This window comes from Aphelocoma coerulescens, chromosome 5 (assembly GCF_041296385.1).
Source record: "Aphelocoma coerulescens isolate FSJ_1873_10779 chromosome 5, UR_Acoe_1.0, whole genome shotgun sequence".
NCBI lineage: Eukaryota > Metazoa > Chordata > Aves > Passeriformes > Corvidae > Aphelocoma > Aphelocoma coerulescens.
The window spans coordinates 29,762,384-29,772,289 of record NC_091019.1 but is presented as its reverse complement, the minus strand read 5'-3'; positions in this window follow the sequence as shown (position 1 = coordinate 29,772,289).

Here is a 9,906-nt window from a genome sequence, read left to right as displayed (position 1 = left end):
CGCGCCGCCCGCCCCGGGTGCACCCCCGCCGCCGACCACCCCCTCTCAGCGCATCTTCACTCCTCCGCCGCCCACAGCTCAGCCTCGGCCACTTCTCCCGCTTTTTCCCAGCGCCCGGACTTCGCCCGGGCTGGCGGCGGGACGCGGCCCCGCAGCAGCAGCAGAAGGGACAGGAGGAGGAGGAGGAAGGCTGCTCCGCGGAAGCGCTCGCTCTCGGAGCAGCCCGACTATGCCCCGCTTCCCTCCCTGGTCGCTGGACCTGCGCACCGGGGGCAGAGGGCAGCGCTGTCGGGACGGAGCTCTGGGGCTGCCCCCGCACCCCGGCCCTGTTGCCCACCTTCACCTCCTTTTTCTCGGAAGAGTAGCTGGCAGTAGAAATGGAGTCACACAGCTGCTTCTGCCCCTTCCTACCCTCCCTGCGGCCTGAGCCTCTGCTCTGGTTTTATCTGCCTCCTGCACAGGTCTTCCCCCACAACTGCAGCCTCCTGCAAACTCCCTGCCCTATCAATATTTCTTCCTCCTGTTAGCATCCTGTGTTCAGCGTATCCAGTCATGATTGGTTCTCCTGCTGATCAAGACTGGTGTACTGCACCATCTTACCTTGGCATGTTTGCTTCATGTTTCATTTCACTCTTGTGAGGCTCATCTTATTTGATCCATTTCTCTCTCTCTGCCCTAGAGCAGCATATATTTTAAATCCTTCATAAAAATCTTGCAAACAGGCAAGTGAACACTCTTGAAACATCAACCCTCACTTTAATATTCATCAACTCCTGTCACAACATGCTTGCTGCTTTTTCAGGCATGCTGCTCTGGAAAACGCCACTCCAGTTTCAAGGCACTCAGGCTGCATAAGAGATTGTTTAGAAGGACTGTAGGGCAGAGAATGGTTCTTGGTGTGTGAATGCATAAAGCAAAAAACCCCAGAACCTGGATTTTCTAAAACTATTGGGTTCTGCTAAATATGAATTTTAGGATATTCACTGCATTGGAGAAGCCTTGGCTGATGCTGGATTGAGAAACCTACCCATTCTTGGGGGTGCAAATGTCCATGAGAAACAATTAACAAACTCCCTTTGCCTCACATATTTCTGGCTCACACTGCAGAGCAGCAACTGCCACTGCAGCTACAGATCCGTGTGCCTTGTCCTCCCCTGATGACATCTCCTCCTGGCAGAAACAGCATTTGTTTGGCTGCATCCAATATATATCCAAAGTAGTCTGGCTTTTACTTCTCTCAGACCTGGAGAGGAGCTGCGAGATGCGCAGTGGAAGGGACTACAATGCAGGTTTATAAACCACATGAAAATGCACATTTAAAATACTCAATTTCCTTTCTGTAAGTGGTACACTGGGAAATCTCTGGAAGATAAATTAGTCAGCCGATGGGCAGGGAGTGGGTCACATCTAGGACACAAAGGAGCCAAAAAGAATGCATAAGAAGTGCCTGTGACATACCCACCAAGATCTATAGGGCAAGAGAGATAATAAAAGTGTTCTGCCTTGTCAGCTTGTGTTTGTCTAGGTGGTTTTAATGGCCCCTAAATAGGCTATGGAATGGGTGCTGGGGCATGATGAGGTGTTGTGGTTAGAACAGAAATGTGCCAAGTCAGAAAACTGTGCACTGAGAGACGGGATGAACTTTGTGCCAAATTTCTATTTGTAAGGACTGTTTAAAAGCCCTAGTTAAAGGCAACATGAAGGAAGATAGAAAAAATGGGCTTTAGTGTATCACTAAATACAGCTGTGAAGAAGCATCCCCATTCAGTAAGGCAAAAGGGTTGACAATTTTCAGAAGTTGGGGCCCCCATTTGTACAGACAGGAGGGAAAGGCTGTGCACCAAAAAGGTGTCAGCTGGGCAAGCCACTCAGCCAAGGAGTAAGAGCATCATATTCAAAAGCCGAGTCAGACAAGGATAGAAAACAAAGACCTGGCAGAGCTCAGCCTGTCAGATTTGTCTGCCATCCCAGTCCAAACGGTTGCTTTTATTTATTAAATACATCCAATACCCACTGGACTTCGGGGCTGCCTGAACAGCTTCATGAATTTATTTTCATTTCCACAGACACTCTGTTTTTGATGTTGAATAAACCGTGATTTATTTCATCTAAACCAATCCTGACGGATGTTCGGCTAACAGCTGCCAAAGCGACTGGCTAATTGGCCCTTCCACCTTTAAGAGATGAAGTTGCCTCTGAGGATATTTAGCCCCTAGTTGAATTCGATCTGGAAGGCACGTGCATACACATCTTCCCACCTGCCATACCGTCAGAATTCTGCTGGTACCTGAAGCTAAAATATGGGGAAAATAGCCTAGAGATGAAAGAGATCTGGAGAAGGGAAAATGAAGGTTACTATCCCTGAGATTTAAGCTTTGGAAATGTCATTTCTCACTGGGTGTCTTTATTTCCACTTCTGTAGCTCCAGATCCAAGGTATCAATCTCTGCTATCAAGGTCGCCCTCACAAACTGAAGGAACAGGGCAAAAAAGGAAGTTTGAACTCCAGAGACTACTGCAAATCTATGCAAAGAAGCTCATTTTTTAATTTCAGAAATGCAGGGGATCAGTGTCACTGCTATGAGATGCCTGAAGGGGCTATTTTTGGTCTTTAGAAGCTTTATATTCTATTCTAACACAGATTAATTATGAATATTTATGTATATAGCACCAAAAATGGGATAAGCAGTTTGTGGTCTGGCTTGCAAAATATGTGTATCATATTGCAAAAATCAGCTCTCTCTTCTGGGATTTGTGCCTGGTCACTCAATCTTTCTAAACAGCCAGCAAGGAACAGAGACAACATGCATGTGTAGCTTTGCTGCCTCTATTCAGAGCAAGAAGAAACTGGTGCAGTCAGGAACTGCAGTTTGTGTCAGTTTAAGATCAGCACCCTGTCATTCAGAGCATGCCACTGTAAAAATGTTGGTAATCCTTTCTCTGCAGCTGGGCCATTGCACTGACTTAGCAGGCAGATTTTTGCCCTGCTGTTTAGTGAGAGATGGCATTTGGGCTAAATTTGCAAAGAGCTGGTACCATTTTTAAGATATACCTGGAAGCCTGGTATTTGTCTTTAAGATGAGACACATATGAAGATCCTGAGCATTTCTGGCCATCAAAACTTATGGAGTACTTTATTGAAAAACTAAGCCTTCTGTTCCAGGGGGACTCCTACCAAGAAAACTGTGGTATGAGGGCTTCAAATTACATCTCTGCTGCTCCAAAACCAGCATAAATTAATATATGGTGTTAAGGAACTGCCACATACTGTCCCAAAGCTGACAGTAATGTAAAGACTATTTCCAACACAGATGGTTTGTTAGTTCACTTATGCAAATAGGCATATTGGAAGAGAGGAGCTATTGCTAAATATAAACTAAGTCTTACTCTCCTATGACTTGTATGTGCTGCCAAAGAACTATGCAGACTATCTGTAAGGAGTAAATACAGTGATCTCAACAGGCTTTCAATATTAAAAAAAAAAGTGTATTCCTAGTTAATAATAAGCTCTGCTTTTTAAAAATTACAAAATCAAACATCTACTGCAGTTACAAGTGTCATATCACTGTATCTATTTATGAGTCTGTGTAATCCAAAACATGTCTATTATCTTTTGCTAAACCTGTAAAGAGAGAACACTGTGTTGCTTCAATATTAACGCTTAGTGAAGTATTTGTGAATCAAATTGTGGATATAGCAAAAGAGAATCTGTCTGGACCATTCACAAAATGAACTTTGATATCCTTTTAGTAAGTAAAAAGCTGAAGGGAGACATCAATAATTTATTAGTACTTGGATTACATCCTCCAGTGCTTGTAGTTTGCTGCCTTCTTGGAGGAAAAGAGGACAAAGGCAATATTGGCTCTTAAGCTGTAAAGTCTTTGTATGCTCTTATCTGTTGGTGCTGACAAAGGATGCCGTATATCGAGGGGCATTTTGACAATGAGTGTGATGATCACAGCTCAGAGGATCACAGGGGGGTGAACCATCAGCCTGTTGTCATGTGATGCCTTTCCAATTATCATCATGAAATGAGCCATGTGGTACTGGTACCACCCTGGCACAGGGGCACCCCTGCTGTAAACAGCCGGCTTCGTGTCCTGAGGGGCCTGAGTTTTAACAGCCCATCTCTACGCTTAAGGCTTTTTGCTTCCCTCCTGTTCTCTCAGATGTCTGTGCCCTGTCTCCTGCCATCTCTTTCCTGGTGGCAGTGATGCCTATGCTCAATCTTTAGATTTAGAAATGTTACTGCCAGAAATTGCACTGCCATTCGCTTTTTCCTTTCAGAATGAAATGTTCTCTGCTCTCATCTATTTCTCTGGCTTGTGTCTTTCAAATTTGGCAGCTGTCTCCTATTTCTCTCTTTCCCTTATCTTACTCCTTCTGACGTGCTCTTTCCAATACCTGAACAATCACCACCCCCCACAACTTGTTTTCCAGATTTTTCAACCTCTAAGCCCTTAGAAATCTTTCCTAGTTCTTTCCCTATCACTGTCACCAAGAGCTTCATCTTCCCTCACAGCATTCTCTTGAGTTGTTCCCAAGAAGCACTTAGGAAAAAGCAAAGGTTATTCCTCTGCTGTACTGAAGCACAGTTCAACATCTCCTTTTTTCTGCTTCACCAACCTTCACTGATGGAGACAGAACAGATACTCTCCATCCCAGGTAGGACAGGAAGGGCCATGGGCAACTGTAGGAACCCAGAGTGCCGAGAATATTTCTCTGCCTGTTTTTAAGGGTTCTTACCCCCCTGAACAACACTGTTTTAGCCTCAAACCTTGGAAAAAATTACCAACGGTCAGACAAGAACTAGAAAATACAGTGGTGTGAATTAGGTGATAGACTACTATGTAAGATTGTCACAGGGTGAAAAATTTAGAGGTTTTGGGCTTCTCTTTGTAGTAAATAGATAAGAGTAAAAAATATCAAAATGGAGGATTGTTGTTGTTCTCTAAACCTTCTTCTCCTTCTTCTACTACTCCATGTTCTGCAGTAAAAGTAGCTTGGAATGACTGGATAGAAAATTCCGCAGTTCCTGCCCATGTCACTGAATAATTGGTAGGAAAGTGAAAATAATATACATTTTTAGTAACTATTGGTTAAATTATCTTTAAAAGGCTGTGTAAATCTTGATAGAGAGCCTTCACTCCTGCTTTTCTGTGCTCTATGCTGTACCTGGGTCACGCTAGTGGCTCTGTTCCTCTGATAAGACTTAATAAGCATCTATCTGGCAGCATTGAAACTCAAGGAAAAGTCTCGGTTTATCTTTGAAACTCCTTGCAAGGACTTTTAGAAAATTCTCTCCCATCAGGAGGGACTTGATTTATGGCACAGTTCAGTGTCAGGCAACCTGAGGGGTCTAGATGTGCCTCTGCCCTTCTCTGTGCACAGGGGCATTGTTTCCCGCAAGTGTTGACATTTCCTGTTCGAGGTGTGCTGAAGAGACCTGCACAAAACTGGACAGATGTTCTGAGAGACAGGCAGTAGCAAAAGGTCATGTCTATGATCGTCCACCAGCATCCTCTGAGGCTGATGCTTGCTGCTCATGTCATTCCAAGCCTAAGCTGATGTACCCTGCTTTTCAGTGGGACTTGGTAATTCAGCCTGATGCTAACCAGGTTCTGTCCACAAACTGCTTTGGAGAAAATGAGGACAAAACTCTTTTTACAAATACTGTAAAGACATCTCAGTATTAATGGGCTGCTATGGACAATCATGAGGAATTTGAGCCCACAGATTCTTCCTCCACAGCACTGAGGGGCTTTGTAAATCAAAGGGAATACCAATGAAAGAATCTGCTTTCAATATTTTGTTATCTTATATAGGAAAGAGAGGTTCTCAGGCACAGTGACTGACCAGAGGAGCAATCCTAGGCTAGGCAAATGACCAGCAGCTTCAAGCACCAAAATATCACATGTGTGGCTGGAAGATGAGGAAATACCTTTCATCCTTATCAGGAAATACCTAACTATCATGGGCCTCGGTCAACTTCTTTCCCAAGATGAACTCAGAAGCCCAAATCCATTCATTAACCTCCACAGCTCATGACTTCTGATGCAAAACAGCCATCTGGTCAGTGTCGTTCCAGAGCCAAGTCGATAATTTGGAGAGTTACCAACATTTTCCCTTGGGAAGAAAGCTGGGCAGTTGCTGCTGCTGTATGTCTCTAGAAGGCAGTCTGCCAGCATTCAGGGCTGTTGTCCAGTGCCAAACAGACTTTTAAAAAGCATGGCCCTCAGTGGCAAATCATAATGGAAAGGTGCAACACATGCACCTGAGCAATCAATGCTCCCACACGGTGACACTGAGCAAGCACTGCAGTGATCTCTGACATTTCTCCTGTAACTGTGCTGCCAAAGAAAAGGGCTCTTAAATGTTGGTGTTGCTAATGGTACTACTTGCCACTAACAGGAGGGGGGTTCTCTTCCAGTGAGCTTTACTTTGGTCCCTGTCATCTTTGCTTCTGATTTAGGCAACTGAGAGATCACAATAGCTATAAATACCTCTGAAAATGAATTAAAAAAACCCCAACCCACAACACTGAAGAGAACTTGTTGTCAGGCAAAAAACAAGCATAAGAGAGTACTCTAGAAAGGTGCCTACATGTCAGCCTGGTAGAAAAGCATGTACAGGTGAAGCTTTCTGCTGATTTCACGTCCATCACCAAATACCACCAGTGAGGGAACAGTCCTGTCCTGCTGCCATACATACACCAAACCTCACAAGCACTGAGCCTCTGGAAATACAGGGTGCAAACTCCTATCCTGTGGAAGACTGGCAAAGTAATTTCTTCTATTTATATGGTGGCAACAGAATTTAAAAGTGATGCAGCACTATGTATCAGAGCCACCTCTAGGCATTAGATATCTCATGTGATAACAATATAGTTCTGGTAGCTTCCTTAGAATACCTCCCTTCCAGGTATCTCTTCCATTTTGCTTAGCTGTCCTTTTGTTTCTCATTAGGCTGCTTGTCTCTCCCTACCACAAAGCTGGGTGAAGCAGTGTGTTGCCATGTGAGAAGCAGAAATACACACCACTGGCACACTCCTCTGGGAATCCACAGCTTTTCACATCACTCCTAAAGAAATGGGAAACCTGCTCTGGCCTAATAAAGGTTCATGGAAAAGTACTTAAGAAGACGAGGCACAGCTACCCATCACAGCCCTTGACATTTCCAAAGACAAAGGTGAAAACCCAATTCTGTGTGACTGCAGTTAGTTCTGCCAGATCACTTAAATCATCAGGACATTGTGATCATCACTGTTAAAAACTCTTGGCAGATCTAGCTGCACTAGTACAGCTATTTAGAGTCAAATAATTCAGGCTTGGGTCCACTAGCAGTAGGAACTGCTGCTGTGCAGGCATCTACATCAAATATTCACAGGATCATTGAACGCTTTGGGCTGGAAGGGACTTTAAAGACCATCTAGTTCCACCTGACCTTCCACAAGACCAGGTTGCTCAAAGCCTCATCCAACCTGGCCTGGAATACTTCCAGGGATGGGACACCCACATCTTCTCTGGGCAACCTGTTTCAGTGCCTCACCACTCTCATAGTGAATAATTTTTTCCTAATATCTGATCTAAACATATCCCCTGTCAGTTTAAAACCATTTCCCTTTGTCCTATCACTACCTGCCCTCATAAAAGTCCCTCCCTAAATCAAGAGCATTGCAGAGGCCATGCTTTCTGTTCCCAAGATGTGAGAGTTGAAGCCTGGGAGAGGTGAGCTTCCCATGGCACTCCTTTCAGTGTATACGCTCACTAGTACAGATGGGTTTTGGATAAAGCATGTACACATCACTCTCATCCTGTTCAGATGCAAAAGTATAAGGTTTCCCCCATGATACAGTAAATAATCTGAAAAGAAGAAAGGAACAAATTCTAATGCCAACAAAACAACCAGTTCCTCAGGAGATGTGCCATGGAGAGTAATCATGTGAGCATATCCAGTGCTTTAAACTGTCTCAATTGCTTGAAATCTCAGGATTAGGCACTTTGACAGGCTTCCTTTAAAATCTATGACAGTGGATTTGAATGCATTGACTACATCACTCAAATTTTGTCAGATAGATCCACAGCAGCAGCCAAGGGAGACACTGTCGTCAGCTGAGAGAAGCTGGATTTCAGAAATGTTGTTTTCCTCACCAATAGCAGGGGCAGAGGGCATTGTAAGGCAGGGTCAGCTCAAGACCATGTTCATTTAAGCCTTCTGTGAAGCAGTGACTATCAATGACAACACATTCACCATCTGTGCAAATACAGATTTTCACCTGCAACACACTTCAGAGGCAGTGTCTGAATGACCTGACTTGAGAAATACATTTGCTTCACCACCCATTCTAATTTCCACAAGAGTCTATTCTCTGGAGTCCCAGTTGTACAGTGACTTGCTTTTAACTGGGTTTTATTTGCACGTTCTAATGAGGAGAGGAAAACCCAGTATGATAGGGATACAATATATAGACAGAGCAAGAAATATCTGTATTTGCTGAAGAGGTGTGTTATTTCAGGATATTTTCATCTAGTCTGATAAAAATGGTATTTCTATAGAAACAACTGATGAAAAAAACAACAAAGAGGAAATCCCATGCTAACTCTCTAAAGGCAACATAATGTTCGGCAGATGCATTACTAGTGATGAGTAAATACTCTGCTGTTTTGGGTTTTTAAAATACACGATCCTTCCCTCTCACTTACATGGTTAAATCACTTCACATTAAGCATGGATGTATGCTTTTTATTGGTGAACAAGTAGAGATTTCATTTTAAATATCCCTGCTTCACCTAGTCCCAGGGATGTCCTCTACTCAGTGGGGTATTGCTGTCACAGAATAGCACAGGTGACAACTTACTACTGAGCATTTTGTCCTACCAGACTCAACTCTTTTTTACAAGGACTACAAAATGAATAGCTAGAGTGGACAGCCCATAGATCAGGTACATGAACAATAAAAATCATGTTATAACATGAACTACATAACTGACTGAAGCCCCCACACAACCTGACCTAAGAGGGTGTGAAGGTGACCACATGGCAACCACTGGGTAACAAAACAGTGAACCCATGAAAAGCAGGAAGACCCCAGACCCTAATTTTGCAATTGGTCCAGACTGTCATGTGAGGGATGAGGAGTTTAGATTGTAAGGGTATATAACTGTCCAAGGATTTCTTTGTTCGGGGTCCCTCTTTTAAGGCACCTAGCTCAGGTTACCAGATACAGTGACTGATCTGTGCCAATAAATCTATCTGATGAAGGTAGGAGCCTAGTGTCAAAAATTTCTTTAACAAAAGCTAACATAAGTAAGGTTTATATCTTGGACTGATGCCTCATGATAATTTGTTTTCCATTCACCAGCAGCTGCTCACCACACTGCTCTCCAGCTGCTCTGTTCTCAACTTCAGTTTCTGTCTTCTGGGCAGAAGAACGATCTGCTTCCACGGTCACCTGCTTTTTAAACAACTCATCTTAATATTTATCATCTCTGCAACACAGATAATACTGCTACATTTGCAGATTTACCTTTTTAATCCCACCAAGGTCATTGCCATATTGTTTTCCTTGTTCTGATCCCTTCCCTGTTATAATCCAATGAGAAACCATTCAGCTGTAGACACTCCTGCTTCTCTCTCCTTTGGAAGACCAAAACCATGTTTTATAAGGTCATGTGAAACTGACTTGTGGCAAGCTAGAAGAAGGGGATGAGAGAAATTTTCAAGGCTTGTGAAAAGACTGACGATCTTCTAAAATCCCATAAAATAGCTCTCGTTGAGTGAGGAATATTTGAGTTCACCTCCAAAGACTCCAAGAGATGCCCTGCTGGGAATTCCATTGCTAGAATTGCTTAGCAAATCCATGCAAATGTGTTGGTACTTATAATTTTACAGGATAAATATGAAGACA